Source organism: Oryx dammah, unplaced genomic scaffold (assembly GCF_014754425.2).
Source record: "Oryx dammah isolate SB20612 unplaced genomic scaffold, SCBI_Odam_1.1 HiC_scaffold_9, whole genome shotgun sequence".
Taxonomy (NCBI): domain Eukaryota; kingdom Metazoa; phylum Chordata; class Mammalia; order Artiodactyla; family Bovidae; genus Oryx; species Oryx dammah.
In genome coordinates this window covers 17,292,986-17,308,650 of record NW_024070193.1, presented here as the reverse complement: position 1 = coordinate 17,308,650, position 15,665 = coordinate 17,292,986, and the positions used below count along the sequence as shown (strand labels likewise).

Genomic DNA, 15,665 nt, shown 5'->3' with positions numbered 1-15,665 from the left:
TCCAGTTTCCAAGGTGCAAAATGGTCAAGCGATTCACAAATGAGCTCACTGCTGAGGAAAGGGTCATCCCTTTGTCCCAAAGGCCAGCAACGTGGCTGGGAAGACTCTGTGCCAGGAGGGGGAGGCAGGGGAAGCAAGCCAGACACTGCCTGAGCCTGTCTCTGTCTCTGGCTTGGTCTCGCCACCCTGCAGCCTCTTTGGCTGTAAGACATCTCTCTGTGCCTGCACTGGAGCAACTTACTGGGGCCATGGACATCTGCCAGCTCCCATGCTGGGCAAACTGTGCCAAGCAAGAGGGGACGAAGTGCGGCTTCTTCTCACTGGCTGCAACTTAACAAGCCCCAGACATCCTCCCATTGTTCTGGCTCATTTTGCCTGGCTGGGACAAAGAGTGCCAGTGACTTCTGGGGGTGTGGGGTGTACCCTGGTCCTATGTGTTCAGCTTTGGCTTTGTCCAGAGGGTTTGAAATCTTAGGGAACCAGTTACCATGCCGATTCCCCAGGGTCCAGCACCCTCAGAGTCTGTCTCAGTAGGTCTGGGGTGGCCCTAGAACCTGCATTTTTAATAAGCTCCTAGGTGATATGAGGGCTTCCCTGGTGGCTCAGCTGGTAAAGAATCTGCCTGCAATGCAGGAGACCTGGGTTTGATCCCTTGGTTGCGAAGATCCCCTGGAGAAGGGGACAGCTACCCACTCTAGTATTCTAGCCTGGAGAATTCCATGGACAGTATAGTCCATGGAGTCACAAAGAGTCGGACATGACTGAGTGACTTTCACTCTCTGAATGGCCTAGGTGATATGAGGACCAGATTTTTCTTTCATTATTTATTGGGGACCAAATCTTTCACCCACACTCCTATACCCTCCTAGATGAGAAGAGTTGTAGCACGGTGTACACCATCACCTATTAACTGGGGGACCTTGAGCAGCTCACCAGACTTCAGTCTCCTTATTTATAAAGTGGAGTTAAAAAAGAATCAACCTCCCGGAGGAAGTTTAAATAAGATAATGCACTTAAAACACTATGTGACCGACTACCTCAAAAGCCCTCAACAAATGGAGGGGTTATTTTTATTAATAAGACTTGTTTCGTTAAAGGGTAAGCCAGTCAAGCCTTTGGGTATATGCACCCAGTTATTTAAGGCTCTCAATTATTTAGAATGAATTTCTGCCATACAAGGAATCAGGCCGTTTCCAATTCTTTTTCATTCACCACAGCAAGTATTTTGGCATATTTGAGTCTTGAGAAATGGAGATGTCCCTACTTCCAGTCCTTGCTGTCTTGTCATCCTCATCAACACTCCTTTCTTACCTCAAACAAACATGCTCTTCAGTGCCCTGCATCCTCTCCCTGTGGGTTGGAGGGGCAGGGAGGGGGATGCAGAAGGGAACTTCTCTAGTTCAGCCACCCTGGCTCCCATCTCTGCCTCGGGTTGCACAAGGCAAGTGTAAAGGGCAGATGCAAAATCAGGGGGAAAAAGAAGGACAAACTGGAGATCACATCTCTCTTCCCTCCCAGAAAAAGTACAAGGGCAGGGGGAGTCTGTGGGTGAGAGAGGTCACACCTGTATCAGTTACCAAGTCTTCACCATGGCCCACAAAGCTCTCACAAAATAGTTCTTGGCTTTCACTTACCTTTCCAACTACACTTTCAACCGTGTACACTCTGTAGTCACACCGCTTCGCTCCTTGTTCACGCTCTCGCCAGCCTCTGGGACTTTTCACATGCTGTTTCCTTCCTCCTGCATTGCTCTTCTTCCCCTTCACTTAATAACCTTCTCATTCCTCGAAACTCAGCTTAAACCTTGTTCATTCAGGGAGGCCTTCTCTGGCCAACTCTCCCCAGTCTATTTTGGGATCTGCGATTACATCTTCCCATGGTGCCCTGTGTGTTTCCTTCCTATATCTCATCACGCGTATAATCACCTGGCCAATGTCTGTTCTCCATCCCCAACCACTACCTCTATAAGGACAGAGCTAAATCTTAGTCACTGCTTAATACATTGTTGTTGGTTAGTTAAACTCAGGGGGTACTACAGTACCATCCTGGAGGAAAATGCAATAGTCTTTACAGAGTTCTCCTTAAAAAAAAAATATTCTGAGCAAAATGCAGTAGACACTGGGTAGGAAAATTGTTATAATTTTTCTTTGAGAAACCCTCCCAGATGGAAATATCTAATTTACAAAGTTCAGTTCAGTTGCTCAGTCGTGTCCGACTCTTTGCGACCCCATGAACCGCAGCACGCCAGGCCTCCCTGTCCATCACCAACTCCCAGAGTCCACCCAAACCCATGTCCATCGAGTTGGTGATGCCATCCAACCATCTCATCCTGTCATCCCCTTCTCCTACGCCCTCAATCTTTCCCAGCATCATTTTCCAATGAGTCCACTCTTCGCATCATATGGCCAAAGTACTGGAGTTTCAGCTTCAACATCAGTCTTTCCAATGTACACCCAAGACTGATCTCCTTTAGGATGGACTAGTTGAATCTTCTTGCAGTCCAAGGGACTCTCAAGAGTCTTCTCCAACACCACAGTTCAAAAGCATCAATTCTTCAGCACTCAGCTTTCTTTATAGTCCAACTCTCACAACCATACGTGACTACTGGAAAAACCATAGCCTTAACTAGACAGACCTTTGTTGGCAAAGTAATGTCTCTGCTTTTGAATATGCTATCTAGGTTGGTCATAACTTTCCTTCCAAGGAGTAAGCATCTTTTAATTCCATAGCTGAAATCACCATCTGCAGTGATTTTGGAACCCAGAAAAATAAAGTCAGCCACTGTTTCCACTGTTTCCCATCTATTTGCCATGACATAATGGGACCAGATGCCATGATCTTCGTTTTCTGAATGTTGAGCCTTAAGCCAACTTTTTCACTCTCCTCTTTCACTTTCATCAAGAGGCTCTTTAGTTCTTCACTTTCTGCCATTAGGGTGGTGTCACCTGCGTATCTAAGGTTACTGATATTTCTCCTGGCAATCTTGACTCCAGCTTGTGCTTCCTCCAGCCCAGCAGGGAATAATTTTTGCTGGTACTAACTAGGGATTAAACAGAAAACTAGCGGGGCCTTCCAGTGTAGTGTAGTTTCTCAAAGAACATGTGAGGGATATAAAATAGAATGGCAGGAATTCCCTGGAGGTCCAGTGGTTAGGACCCAACACCTGCACTCACCAGGGAGCAGGTTCAATCCCTGGTCGGGGAACCTCGCGGCATAGCCAAATAAAATAGGACGGCATCAGAGACAGAAAAATTAAAGCTTAAAACTGAGCTAAAGGTAAACCTCATTGCGGTTCCTCAAGCGTGCTCCCCCACCTTCCTGCCTCAGGTCTTTGTAACGCCGTTCCCTCTGCCAAAAGTGCCCTCCCCTCTTTGTCCCTCTAACCTGTGAGAACAAAGTCCCTCACTCTTCAAGTCTAAGGCTTTCAAACACTTCCAAACTCCATGCCAACCTCCCTTCGCTGAGAGGAGCGCTCTAGTCGCTCTCAGGTGCACGGACGCCGGCCCGCACGCGCCACGCCGGCCCACGCACGCGCCACGCCGGCCCACGCACGCACGTTCACAAGCACGCACCGCCAGCCCCTTAGCAAACCTCGTGTGGGCCCTCCTGGCGCACATGCTCCAGGCAGCCACGGTTTCTGCTGATTGTTTCAAGCCCAGGTTCCTACCGTATCTGAGTTCACTGATGACAGGAGAAAATATGTGTTCAGTTCAGTTCAGTCCCTCAGTCGTGTCCGACTCTTTGCGACCCCATGAATCGCAGCTCGCCAGGCCTCCCTGTCCATCACCAACTTCCGGAGTTCACGCAGATTCACCTCCATCGAGTCGGTGATGCCATCCAGCCATCTCATCCTCTGTTGTCCCCTTCTCCTCCTGCCCTCAATCCCTCCCGGCGTCAGAGTCTTTTCCAATGAGTCAACTCTTCGCATGAGGTGGCCAAAGTACTGGAGTTTCAGCTTTAGCATCATTCCTTCTAAAGAACACCCAGGGCTGATCTCCTTCAGAATGGACTGGTTGGATCTCCTTGCAGTCCAAGGGACTCTCAAGAGTCTTCTCCAACATCACAATTCAAAAGCATCAATTCTTCTGCACTCAGCCGTCTTCACAGTCCAACTCTCACATCCATACATGACCACAGGAAAAAACCATAGCCTTGACTAGTCGGACCTTAGTCGGCAAAGTAATGTCTCTACTTTTGAATATGCTATCTAGGTTGATCATAACTTTCCTTCCAAGGAGTAAGCGTCTTTTAATTTCATGGCTGCAGTCACCATCTGTAGTGATTTTGGAGCCCCCCCCCCCCCGCAAAAATAAAATCTGACACTGTTTCCACTGTTTCCCCATCTATTGCCCATGAAGTGATGGGACCGGATGCCATGATCTTCATTTTCTGAATGTTGAGCTTTAAGCCAACTTTTTCACTCTCCTCTTTCATCAAGAGGCTTTTTAGTTCCTCTTCACTTTCTGCCATAAGGATGGTGTCATCTGCATATCTGAAGTTATTGATAATTCTCCCGGCAATCTTGATTCCAGCTTGTGTTTCTTCCAGTCCAGCGTTTCTCATGATGTACTCTGCATAGAAGTTAAATAAGCAGGGTGACAATATACAGCCTTGACGTACTCCTTTTCCTATTTGGAACCAGTCTGTTGTTCCATGTCCAGTTCTAACTGTTGCTTCATGACCTGCGTACAGATTTCTCAAGAGGCAGGTTAGGTGGTCTGGTATTCCCATCTCTTTCAGAATTTTCCACAGTTTATTGTGATCCACACAGTCAAAGGCTTTGGCATAGTCAATAAAGCAGAAATAGATGTTTTTCTGGAACTCTCTTGCTTTTTCCATGATCCAGCGGATGTTGGCAATTTGAAGTCTGGTTCCTCTGCCTTTTCTAAAACCAGCTTGAACATCAGGAAGTTCACGGTTCACGCGTACTGAAAAGTTCTTCTGCTGAGCCTTTTTTCTCTAGGAACCTCTTTTACTTCCCCATCAAATACCGTGAAAGTTTCATGTTATTTTTCCGTCCTATTTACGATTCTTGCTTGTTTGAGATATTTTAATAATTTCATCAAAGTTAGAGCTGAAAATGTCTCTATTTGGATGGGGGGGGCAGAATTTTTAAAATATGTATTTGGCTGCACTAGGTCTTAACTGTGGCATCTGAGATCTTTGATCTTCCTTGCCGCTCTCAGCCTCTTTAGTTGCGGCATGCGGGATCTAGTTCCCTGACCAAGGATGGAAGCCAGGTCCCCTGCATTGGGAGTGCAGAGTCTTAACCACTGGACCATCAGGCGAGTCCCTAAAAGTGTCTTTAAAGATAATAACAACAATGGCAGCAGCATTTGCCATCTTGCCAAAGCTTACTCTGTGCCAGGCTGTTTTTAAGAAATACCATTAGTGCTGTTAAAAAATAACAGCACTAAAAATATGGGTTCTGTTGTCATCTCCATTTTATAGAGGAGGAAACTCAGGCCCAGACAAGTTAAACAACTTGCCCATTGTCACACAGCTGGTGAGTAATGAAGGTAGCGCCTCCCTCATGAGACAAAGTAGGCACAGGGCTGATAGCCCACAATATGTTTAGAAGCCACAGGGATGTTTTAATTTGTTTCAGAATAAGGAGGAAAAGAAATTCAAAATTTAGGTTGAAGACACATTTTTTTTGCATTTAATATTAATATAAATGTATGTGTACAAGTGTTGTAAAATATAATTTTTATTAATTTTTTATGGAAGAGATTCGTGAAGGCAGAAGTACCCTAAGAACCCACAGAGGTCATAACCTGACCTTGGTGGAGTCAGAAGTACAATCAAGTAAGTATGCCCCCAAAGTTCGTGTTTTCACGAGTCTAGTCTAACTCCACATTGTTGCTGTTGTTTAGTCACCAAGTCGTGTCTGACTCTTTGCCACCTCGTGTACTGCAACCTGCCAGGCTCATTTGTACATCAGATTTCCCAGGCAGGAACACTGGAATGGGTTGCCATTTCCTTCTCCAGGGGATCTTCCCAGACTCAGGAATCGAACCCCGCATCTCCTGCTTGTTCGATGGTAGAGACAGGTGGATTCTTTACCACTGAGCCACCTAGGATGCCCACCCCCTGGTGTTTTTACAAGTGTGAAAACTGCAGTCCAAGGCCACACAACAAATGGATGGCAGAAGGCAAGCAGAGAAAACAGGTTTCCCGGGCCAACCGTGGTAACTACCCTTGTGGTCCAATGGCACCACCTAGTGGTCTTTCTAGGAACTTCGCTTGAAGAGGAGGCAGGTCCAATTACTCCCGGGAAACAACTACCAGTCTACCCGAGAACTCCATACTCAGCAGTGGCGGAAGGCAAGCACACCCCGAGCGCAGGCAAAGGGCCCACTGGGCTCTGGCAGAGATGGGCTACATGTTTGGGGACGCGTTCTCCTGGTCACACAACACTCCCAGCCTTCTCGACAAGTCATGCGATTTGTTTTCACTGATAGAACGGGGCAGTGTTTGTCAGCTCCAGGCCAGAGTAGTCAAGAGTGGGCGTGTACTCTCCAGTCCTTCAGCCTGTCTTCCCTCATCCCCCAGTTGGGTATAGGGGATTCAGGCGAGGACTCTGAGGCCCTCGGAGATGGCAAAGTCACCAGATAGATGGGGGAAGCCTGGGTCGGTCCCTAGATCACCTTGTGGTGGGTGACCCGCTGAACCTCAGATTGCACTGTGCTGTAATAAATATATCTTTATTTTGTCAATAAGTGTGAGCAGCTGGGATTCAGGGCTGTTTGTTATAGCAGTGAGGCAACCCTGACCCTTGCAGGTTCTCGGGGTGGGGTGAGGGGAGGGCGGTGTGTGCAGAAAGTAAACATGGAAAGGATTTCCTTCCTAAACTGTGGGCTCCACTGGGACTGAGCAGTTCTGCTCCGGGTCCCTTCAACAGAATGTAGAATAAGGACAGGGAGGTGCACCCCCCCATACCGGGCTCCACTTAGCACCTTAAGAACTGAAAGAGCCCCCTCCCCTGCCCTGGGACTGCTGGTTAAACACTTGCAGGTTCCATTGTTTCCCTCCCAGGAGTGACTTGGCTGGCAGCGGTGATGGTGGGGGTGGGGAACTCTGCAAATAGCTAGGGTCTCTGAGGACAGACAGGTCGCAGCAGGTGGGGGCCCCTGAATCCCACCTTAGAGTAGACCTGCGCCCCTCCCCTGCTCGGCAGAGGAGGCAGGGCTGGACAGAACAGAGAGAGGATGGGTGGGGCTGGCAGCGTCTCTGCCCTGCAGGGTCCACATGGACCACGGGAAAAGGAAGGAGCAGCTTCTGAACCCCCAGTTCATTCACATCAGCTGGTCTGTTCGCCGTGCAACATGGAAGATGTTACTTTTGATGTAAAAGCTCTTGGTGATGAGCTGGAACCTGGCATAAGTTGGAGGCCTGACGTCCTTCATGGCTTCCCCTGGAACACAAAAAGGGCCTGGTGGAGCCAGGGCCAGCACTCCTCCTGCCAGCCCAGCTCTAGCCCAGCACAGCATACAGCCATAGCAGCTCTGGGTGCTGGACAGTGAAATGCTCCCGTGCAGTTAGTAGCCCCTGATCCCTATCTGAGGCCCCCTCCCCTTCCTTCTTAGAATCTACTAACTAAACGGTATGCCTGGCAAAGCATAGGAACCTCAACACCCTGCTTTGGCCCCATGGCCAGGATTTGCCCTGATAGGTGGCACCTAGGGTTCTCTAGTTGTTAACTATTTTGACAGCATCCCTACCCCAAGCTCACTTCCCCCTCATCACATTTCTCCCCTTGTCCAGCGACTCCCCTCCCACTCCAGTGCTCCACGGCAAACACCTCCAGGGTCCTGGCCAAGGCTGAACTAGCTCCCCAAATGCCCACTGGCTGCAGATCCTGCCTGTTGAATTAATAATAAAAATAATACCAGTAACCACTTCTTGAGCATTTCCTGTGTGCCAGGCACTAGACGAGTGCTTTCTATGTGTAAAAGTCACTTGGGGCTGACCCAGCTGGGGCCCAGACACTGCCTTCAACCCCTCTGTTCCATGGCTGTTTACACCCATCGGGAAGACGCGGCTCCTGTCTGTAACTGTTGGGGAGGGGAGAAGTGGTCAGCAGAAGTTCTGTCCATCTGTTCCCCTTCTGGCCTATGAACCGGTTGGCTTAGGGGCATGAAGTCAGACACAACTGACAGAATGTTCCAGAGATTCTGGGAGCAGCTGTGGCTTCAACAGAACACTATGAGGGAAAACTAAACTTTGTCCTGAACCTGTACTGCCCTTGTATCCAGGGGGTCATTCAGAATCAGCTCCTCTGACTCCAGAGCTTGGGTTGCTGGATAAAATGCAGGGTGTCCAATTACATCTGAATTTCACAGATATTTTTTCAGGATAAGTATGTCCCATGCCATACTTGGGTGCATGGGATTTACACTAAAAGGTTATTGCTTATCTGAAACACAAATGCAACTGGGCAGTTTGTATTTTAATCTGCTCCATCGGCAACCCTGGGCTTGGCATGGCTTCAGAGGCAGTGGGCATGGACCCGTGGGCCTAGCAGAAGAGGAGGAACAGGGAAGCCCTGTGTGATGTCTATCTCACTCTGTAGACAGAGGGAGTCAGGCCCTTCTCAGAAGAATCTGATGGAGGAAATTCGGCCTGGGACTCTACTCAAACACGCCGTTCCAGCAGGCCTTCTCTGACCACCTAGTGTACTACCAGAGCAGCCCCTTAGCCTCTATTTCTGTCTCCTGATTTACCAGTTCTTAAAGCAATTGTGACTCAGGGACCAAACCGATAACATCAGTGTCAGCAGGGAGCTGGTTAGAAATGCAGAATCTCACCCCATCCCTGAAATTCACTGAAAGATCACAACCCACATTTTAACAAGACCCCCAGGTGAGTCCCCAGGTGACAATAAAGACTGAAAAGCACAGTTCTGTAGCATGGACCACTGCCTGACTCTACTTCATCCGTCTGTCACCAGCCCTCTGTGAGGGGCCATGTCTGTCTTGCTCTCTGCCAGACACTGCAGGACAAAAAGAGGAGAATATATGAGGTGCTCAGTAAACATCTGTTGAATGAATGAACCAGAATTCAAATCCAGTCTGATAATATCAACCTGCATAGCTCTCTGCAGGTTGGTTCACTCATTTTGGGGCAGAGCTGGGATTCAGTGTCTCCACATCCCCCTCTACTGGCTGTTCTGAACAAGATTCTACCAGGATTACATGCAGAAGCAATGTGTGTCCTTCCCACCTCATGCAGCTTTCTGAGGGCTAACTCCTGCTCAAGGTGTTCTCCTACCAGATGTCCCCTAAAACTCTGACAAAGGAAGGGAAGTACTTGTTTGTCCCCATTTTTTGGATGTGGAAACTGAGGCCCATCGAAGCTAAGGTTCTTGCTTGAGCTCACACAACATGAAAGTCGTGAAGCCAGGATTTGAACTCACACTTCTTGATTCCCTAGTTCATATTCATTTCTCCCACAGTCCCTGAGTGCCAGCCTCAACCTGGGAGCTGGGAGGGCATTAATGACCTTAACTAAGAAGCCCTGGAACCTCAAGGCCTCACCAGGCTAGAGGGATACTCAAGGGATGGCAGTGGTGCTTGCGCAAACTCAGAAAGCTATGAGCGCATAAAGATGGGCTCATCTGCCTGGAGGTCTCCTGGAAGACTTCTCAGAGGAGGTGACATCTGAAAGTTAGCCAGCAGAGGGAGGGCAGAAGAAAGACCAGAGTGTGAGAAATCTGGAGCCCTGCTCAGAGCATAGTGAGCCAGAGGAATGTGATGAGGGGCAAGGCTGGGCCCGCCTGCCAAGGCCTGGAATGGCAAGAGGGTGGTGGCCCTTACCCATGTGCCAGCCGTACTCCCAGGATGACACAATCGGGTACAGAAACTTCTCCTCCGGCTTCTGCCGATACCGCTCCCGGAGATACGAGGCCCGGCCTTGGCCGTCGTGGGAGATGCCTTGGAAGAGCAGCTGCAGGGTGCAGGTGGGGACCTGCCTCATCCCTGAGCCCACAGGTTGGGTCTGATCTGCAGGCCCCCGAGTTGCTCTTTGGGCCTGCCAGCCTCTGTCTACCTTGGGTGCAGGGCCCTGGACACCCACTCTCTGGGACAGCTGATCCCGGAGCTCCCTGGTCTCTGGCCGTCCAGTAGGTACCTCCTTGCTGTCAGGGGAGCTGGTGGCCTGCGATGGCCTCGCTCCCAAGGCTGACCGGAAGGGGGCCTTCTGAGGCCGCTTCCTGGGCAAGGCTCCCTCCCTCGGGTGCTTGTGGCCATAGTTGAGGTTCCAGGCCACCCGAGCAGCGGTCTCCTTGCGGATGTGCTCCTGCCAGCAGGCTTGCTTCTGGGAGGTGAACAGATCCTTCATGGCAGTGGGGGGAGGGGCCGGGGAGAGAGGAAACATTCTGCAGCCTGTGTTTGCACCGCTGGGGCCTCGTCTCCAGGGATACGTGCGGCCAATGAGGGCCGAGTTGCCGAGGCCCTGCTGGCAAGGAGGGGCTGGGCTGCTCGGGGCACTGGGGGGCCATCCACAGGCAGTGGGACAGACAGACCGAAGGCCACACCCACCCGGGCTGCCTCGCAGGGGGCCACGTTCTCCCCTAAAGGAACCAGGGCTGGCGCCTTTGCCCTTTATACCCAGAGGATCCCCGGTGGCACATAAGGTTCCACAGCCTCTATTCCATCCGGCAAAGCCAAGTGTACCCCTAACTGCATGCCAGGCACCCAAGGGAGTCTAAAAGAGAGGTCCGGTCTCCACTCCAGGAAACTCTGGACACGTGGCTGGGAGCCAACCCCTCACACAGCTCTGCCACCTGACAGCTACACGGCCTCATCTGTGCAGCGAGGTGATGGTGGGAACTTAAATGCTCAGACAGTGACATTAGGACCGTGTGTAAACAATGGGAACAGCGCCTGGCACAGAGGAAGCCCTTGGTAAATGTCAGCTGATGACTAACAAGTACCTGCTAGGTACCAGCTGCTAGGCTGAGCTCCACGAGCCTTAAACCACCCGCTTGCTTACTGGGGCTCTCGTAGCCTCCTCTTCAGGTGGGCAAAAGGAGGCCTGGAGAAATATTGTGCCCTGGGCACACTGCCCATGGGCGCCAGGCCCTGGGCTGGGGGCCTCACTGAATAACCCTACTCAGTGACTTAATAGGCTCTCTTATGCCATTTTTCCAGGTGAGAAAAGTGATGCTCAGCACTGTTAAATGGTCGCACTGGGATTGACTCCAAAACCCACAGCTCTGTTACAGACCCTCCTGTGAGACAGGCATCGTGAGAGAGGCACAGACAGGACGGGGCGGAGGACCCATCAGCAGGACCATGAAGTCAGCCTCCTGGATCCTTGCACTCTGCCTCCCTGTACCAGAGAGTTTACCCACAGTGCCCTGGGGCCACTCGCCTTTCTGCTCTGCTGGGTGTGCTCTCATTTATTCATTCAACAAACATTCACTTTCTCTTGACCCTGTGCCAGGCACCCAGCCAGGTAATAAAGGTAGATGAGAAGGGACAGAGCCCACAGGCTTCCTGCCCTCAGTGTTTCTCTGTCCAGGGGAGACAGATACATAACCAGATGGATAGAAGGGCAGGCAGGGAATTAGGGGGATGGTCTGGGTAGTCTTCCTGGAGGAGGTGTCCTTTGATTGAGAACTGAACCATGAACACCGGTTCATTGCAACTCTCTTGCCAAGAGGCAGGTTAAGTAAGGAAAGAGGGAGGAAAGTCTAGTGTTAGGGGGCAGGGGGTGCCAAGACCCTGGGGTCAAACGGTGTTGGGGTGGAGAACTCAAGAAAGCGCCCGTGGCCCAGACCATCCCTACCTGCAGACTCCGTAGCCCAGGTGCTCAGAGCACAAGAGGGTGGAGGCGGATATCCCTCTCCCTCGGGGCCTCGGATATCCTGTGCCTTCCCCACCAGGGCTCCCCACGGTGCCACAGCTTAAGGCCACCCCTGGTGGTCACTGAGGTGACAACAGCCCAGGCAGCTGTCCTCTCACCCAGTGGACAGGCTTCCCGCCTCCATGGGAGGGTGCAGAGAGGCACCCCTGAAGTGCTGCCTTTCAGTGGGCCCAAGGACGCCAACCACCCACAAAGTGACCGGCCTTCAGATTCTGTTCCCATGTTAAGGTGTCCAACCTGGGCGAGGCACCTTGGAACAGCTTCAGGACCCCAAGTTTTAGTTTAGACTTCCAGAGTTTTAACACAGCGTTGATCATCACTATCCTTTCTGAGCCTGGGCACACTCCCCTGTAAAGAATTGCAGACGATCCTAACAGTGCTTAGCACTGTTACTTATATTTTTCTTACTCTAAATTTTAAAACTCATTTGTAAGTTACCAACAGGGACTTCCCTGGTGGTCCAGTGGCTAAGGCTCTGTACTCCCAATGCAGAGGGCCCAGGTTCTATCCCTGGTCAGGGAACTAGATCCCACATGCTGCAACTAAGAGTTCGTCTGCTGCAACAAAGATCAAAGACCCCACACGCCGCAACTAAGACCTGAAACCAAATAAATATTAAAAAATAAATAAGAGCCACCACCCACCCCTGGGGTGTGGGGGCAGCCCCCAGGCCTGCCTCTGGTCTCTGTGAGCAGGGTCACAGGTGCACCTGAGTCTCCGCCCAGCCTTCTGGCCACACCCCCAGGCCACCAGGGACCCATGCTGTCCACTCCCACTGATGACCCCACCCTAATCCCCAGAATGTAACTTTGTCCAAGGGCCTCTCCTAGGACTCAGTAGGTGTCTTAAAGTAGCTTCTCCTGGAATTAAGCTCTCAGAGCTTTCTCTCAGAAGAATCATTTTAGGCGCTGAGCGAGTAATAATCATTTTGTGAACCTTGTCAGTGATAGTCTTTACGGCATCTTGTCGGCTAATCCTAAGAACACTCTTCGGAGTAGGTCCCATTACCCCATGTCACCGGAGAAAATCAGGGAGGCGCTGTTTTCTGTGAGTGTGTGTGGTCGGCCAGAGGTCATGGATTTGAATCTGCCGGCCTGTGCTAATAGCCCCCATGCTAAATGGTTTCTGCACAAACCGTGCTTCCCCGCTGTGAGGTACCCCTTCCACTTCACCTCGGGCAGCTGAGTCTCCTCAAAACTCATGCAGCCCCTCTCCCGGCAGCTCAGGATTTGCCCAGGTCAGTTGGAAGGTGGATGCGTTGTGAGATCTTGCTGAAGATTCATCTTAGAGTGGATTTCCCCATTATCTTCCCATTTTATGGATAGAGGCACTGAGGCACAAGAGAAGGTAACTGCCTGAGGCAGGCAAACTGAGACTGGAATCCAGACCTCCTGACCTGCTGCTTTCTGCGTGTTTCTCACACATGGGTTTCCCCTGAAGCAGGCATCTCTGGGGCTTGGTGCCTGTGCCAAGGCTTCCTTCTCTGCTATCACCCCACTGGCACCCAGCATCAGCTTTGCCCTAAGAATGTCCACGCTGACAGGGAGAGGTGTCTGGTGCTTGGGAAGACGGCGGTCATGGTCAAGGCAGAGGGAGTGATGTGGGCAATAAAAGGCTGCAGATTCTTTCATCTTCCAGCTTTGTCCTGGGGAGATAAGCGGTCCCAACATACAGAACGCCCTTGGATGCGAGCCACAAGTCAGGCTCGTAAATTCCCCACCTCCTGCAGGCCTGCTTGAGAGAACTCTTAAAGAAGAAAGAAGGGGTGTAGGGTGGGCCACCCTAAATTCCTTGCACATGAGCTGGTCCCCTGTGGGCTCAGGGGCCCAGACAAAAGCCTTATCACAAAGCAGAAAGGATCTCTTTGTCTAGAAGGATTCCTCCCACCGTGTGTTTGGGCAGCACCCTGAGGACAAAGCAGAGGGAAAAAATGGGACTCAGCCTTGCCTTGAGCGATGTGACATTTTCACTCCCTCTTGGAGTTATGATTTGCTATTGTGAGGAGCAGAAAAAATTAGCCAAACAAGCTGTGTTTCTGGGAGAGTTTTCATTAGTTGAAATTAGTTGATTACAAAGCCCCATCTTCCCACGAGTTAATGGAGACTTGGAGAGAGTCCATCCTTTTGCTCAAGCACTAAAGCCAAAGGGCATTTGAATTAACAATCTTTCCCATTTTCAAACACAAACTTGGGGGGTTGACGAGGATTGAGCACCCATTTTACCATTAATCTTTACTCTGCTAATTTCTAAGGCTGTGCAGTTTTCAAGGAAAATTAAATCCCTGTGTGCCCAACTCAGTTTACACAAAACTCATCAAAATGTAGCTTTCAAGGCCCCTTTGAAGTCTTAAGACCAGACAGGTGGACAAGGGCCCGCATTGATAAAAGGCTGCCCCCCTGGTTGCACTGCTTCCCTGAGTCGCAGAGGGAAACGGGGTGAGGAGGGGCTCTGGGCGTGGAGGGGACAGGCCTGTTCTGAGCTGGGGGTCTCTGCGTGGCAGCTGGAAGCTGCTGTGTGCCTAACTTCCATTGGTCACCAGAGAGTGATGGTCCAGCCAGCTCTGGGAATGAAACGAGCAGAGTCAACCAGTCAAAGTCAGAAAGGGCCTGGCACCTAGTTGGTCAAGGGTCAGGTTTCAAAGTTTTCAAGGTGTTTGTACAAACAACAGCTGGTTCCCATAGCAGCAAGTCCAGGTGCAGATAACAACTGCCCTGTGGTACTAGCCACTGCCCAGTTGAGAAATGCACAGGTTTCATCCTGAGACGTCCTTCATGTAATTGTTGGGGGGAACGCCAGGAGCAGCACCTCTGTACTAACAAGTAGCCTGTGGAGGAGGCCCATTACCTCTGGCAGAGTTTGATCACAGACATTAGTGGCCAAGACTCTCAGCTCCCAGAGGGCTCACAGCACACTCTGAGAGGTGAAGCAGCTTCTCCAAGCCACGCTGCGGCAGAGCCAGGACGTAATCCCTAGGTTACTTGAATTTACCAACACTGCCTCCCCAGAAACCAGCCGGGCTTCAACAGGGTGGGATCTTGGTCTCCTCTTTGGGCAAACGCAGCCTACCGTGGCCTCTCCAGACCCACTGGAGACAGCCTGCATTCCTCAAAGCCCATGGACGTCGTGGAGTCCAGGAGACACTCACGGCACAGGCCCACAGACAAGGCTGCTCTCTCTGGAACGACGGGCAGAAAGACCCTCCAGCCCTTCAGTCCTCCTCCCACCTCTCAGAGGTACACAATGCATCACCGTCCTGCTCACCAGCTGGGCGTCGGGAAGAAGCACACCAAAAGAAGACTTTCTCTCCACCCCTCACCCCCAGTGCAGGGCTGGGGGTCCAGAATGGACTTCCTGTCATCACGGCACCTGCTGGTGCCCAGGGGGAGAGGGAGGGATCCTGGGTTCCTGTTGTGTGTCTGCTCCCACAGCAGGATAAGCAGGGAAGTAGAGCTCCCACTCTGGGGACAAAAGGCAGGGGCCAGAATCCGCCCCCAGTGGGCCCCGAGACTGCAAACATGTTACCGCAGCACCTGAGTTAGCATCCTCACCATGAAACCATATCACAGCACTGCTGCAGAACAGGAGACAGGGGCCAAGAGTGTCATAAGCACACGGCAAGGAGAAGCTTCCCGAGCCAAAGCCTGCTGTCCCAGGGAGTGACAGGTGACTCCACTTCTTGCCTCAATACATTCCCTCCAGGGAGGGTTTCACAGCTTATCAGGAAAAAGGCTCTCTCTCTCTCTCTCTCTCGTAAAACCACAGCCTTCCCCTCAGTGGGTTTCGTGGGACTCTTA

At 51.1% G+C, this 15,665-nt stretch overlaps 1 protein-coding gene and 1 non-coding gene across 2 annotated transcripts in view; one reads left to right on the top strand and one right to left on the bottom strand.

The window, feature by feature from the left end:
* Positions 1-10,318, bottom strand: part of ABHD6 (abhydrolase domain containing 6, acylglycerol lipase) — a 102,230-nt gene extending 91,912 nt beyond the window's left edge. The window contains exon 1 of the mRNA XM_040246485.1: positions 9,819-10,318. The gene's annotated coding sequence lies outside the window, so the exon portion shown is untranslated. The remainder of the gene's footprint in view (positions 1-9,818) is intronic.
* A 2,002-nt stretch (positions 10,319-12,320) lies between these two features.
* TRNAG-CCC lies at positions 12,321-12,393 on the top strand. Its single transcript has one exon. It is a non-coding gene; the product is annotated as a tRNA-Gly (tRNA).
* The last annotated feature ends 3,272 nt before the right edge of the window (positions 12,394-15,665 follow it).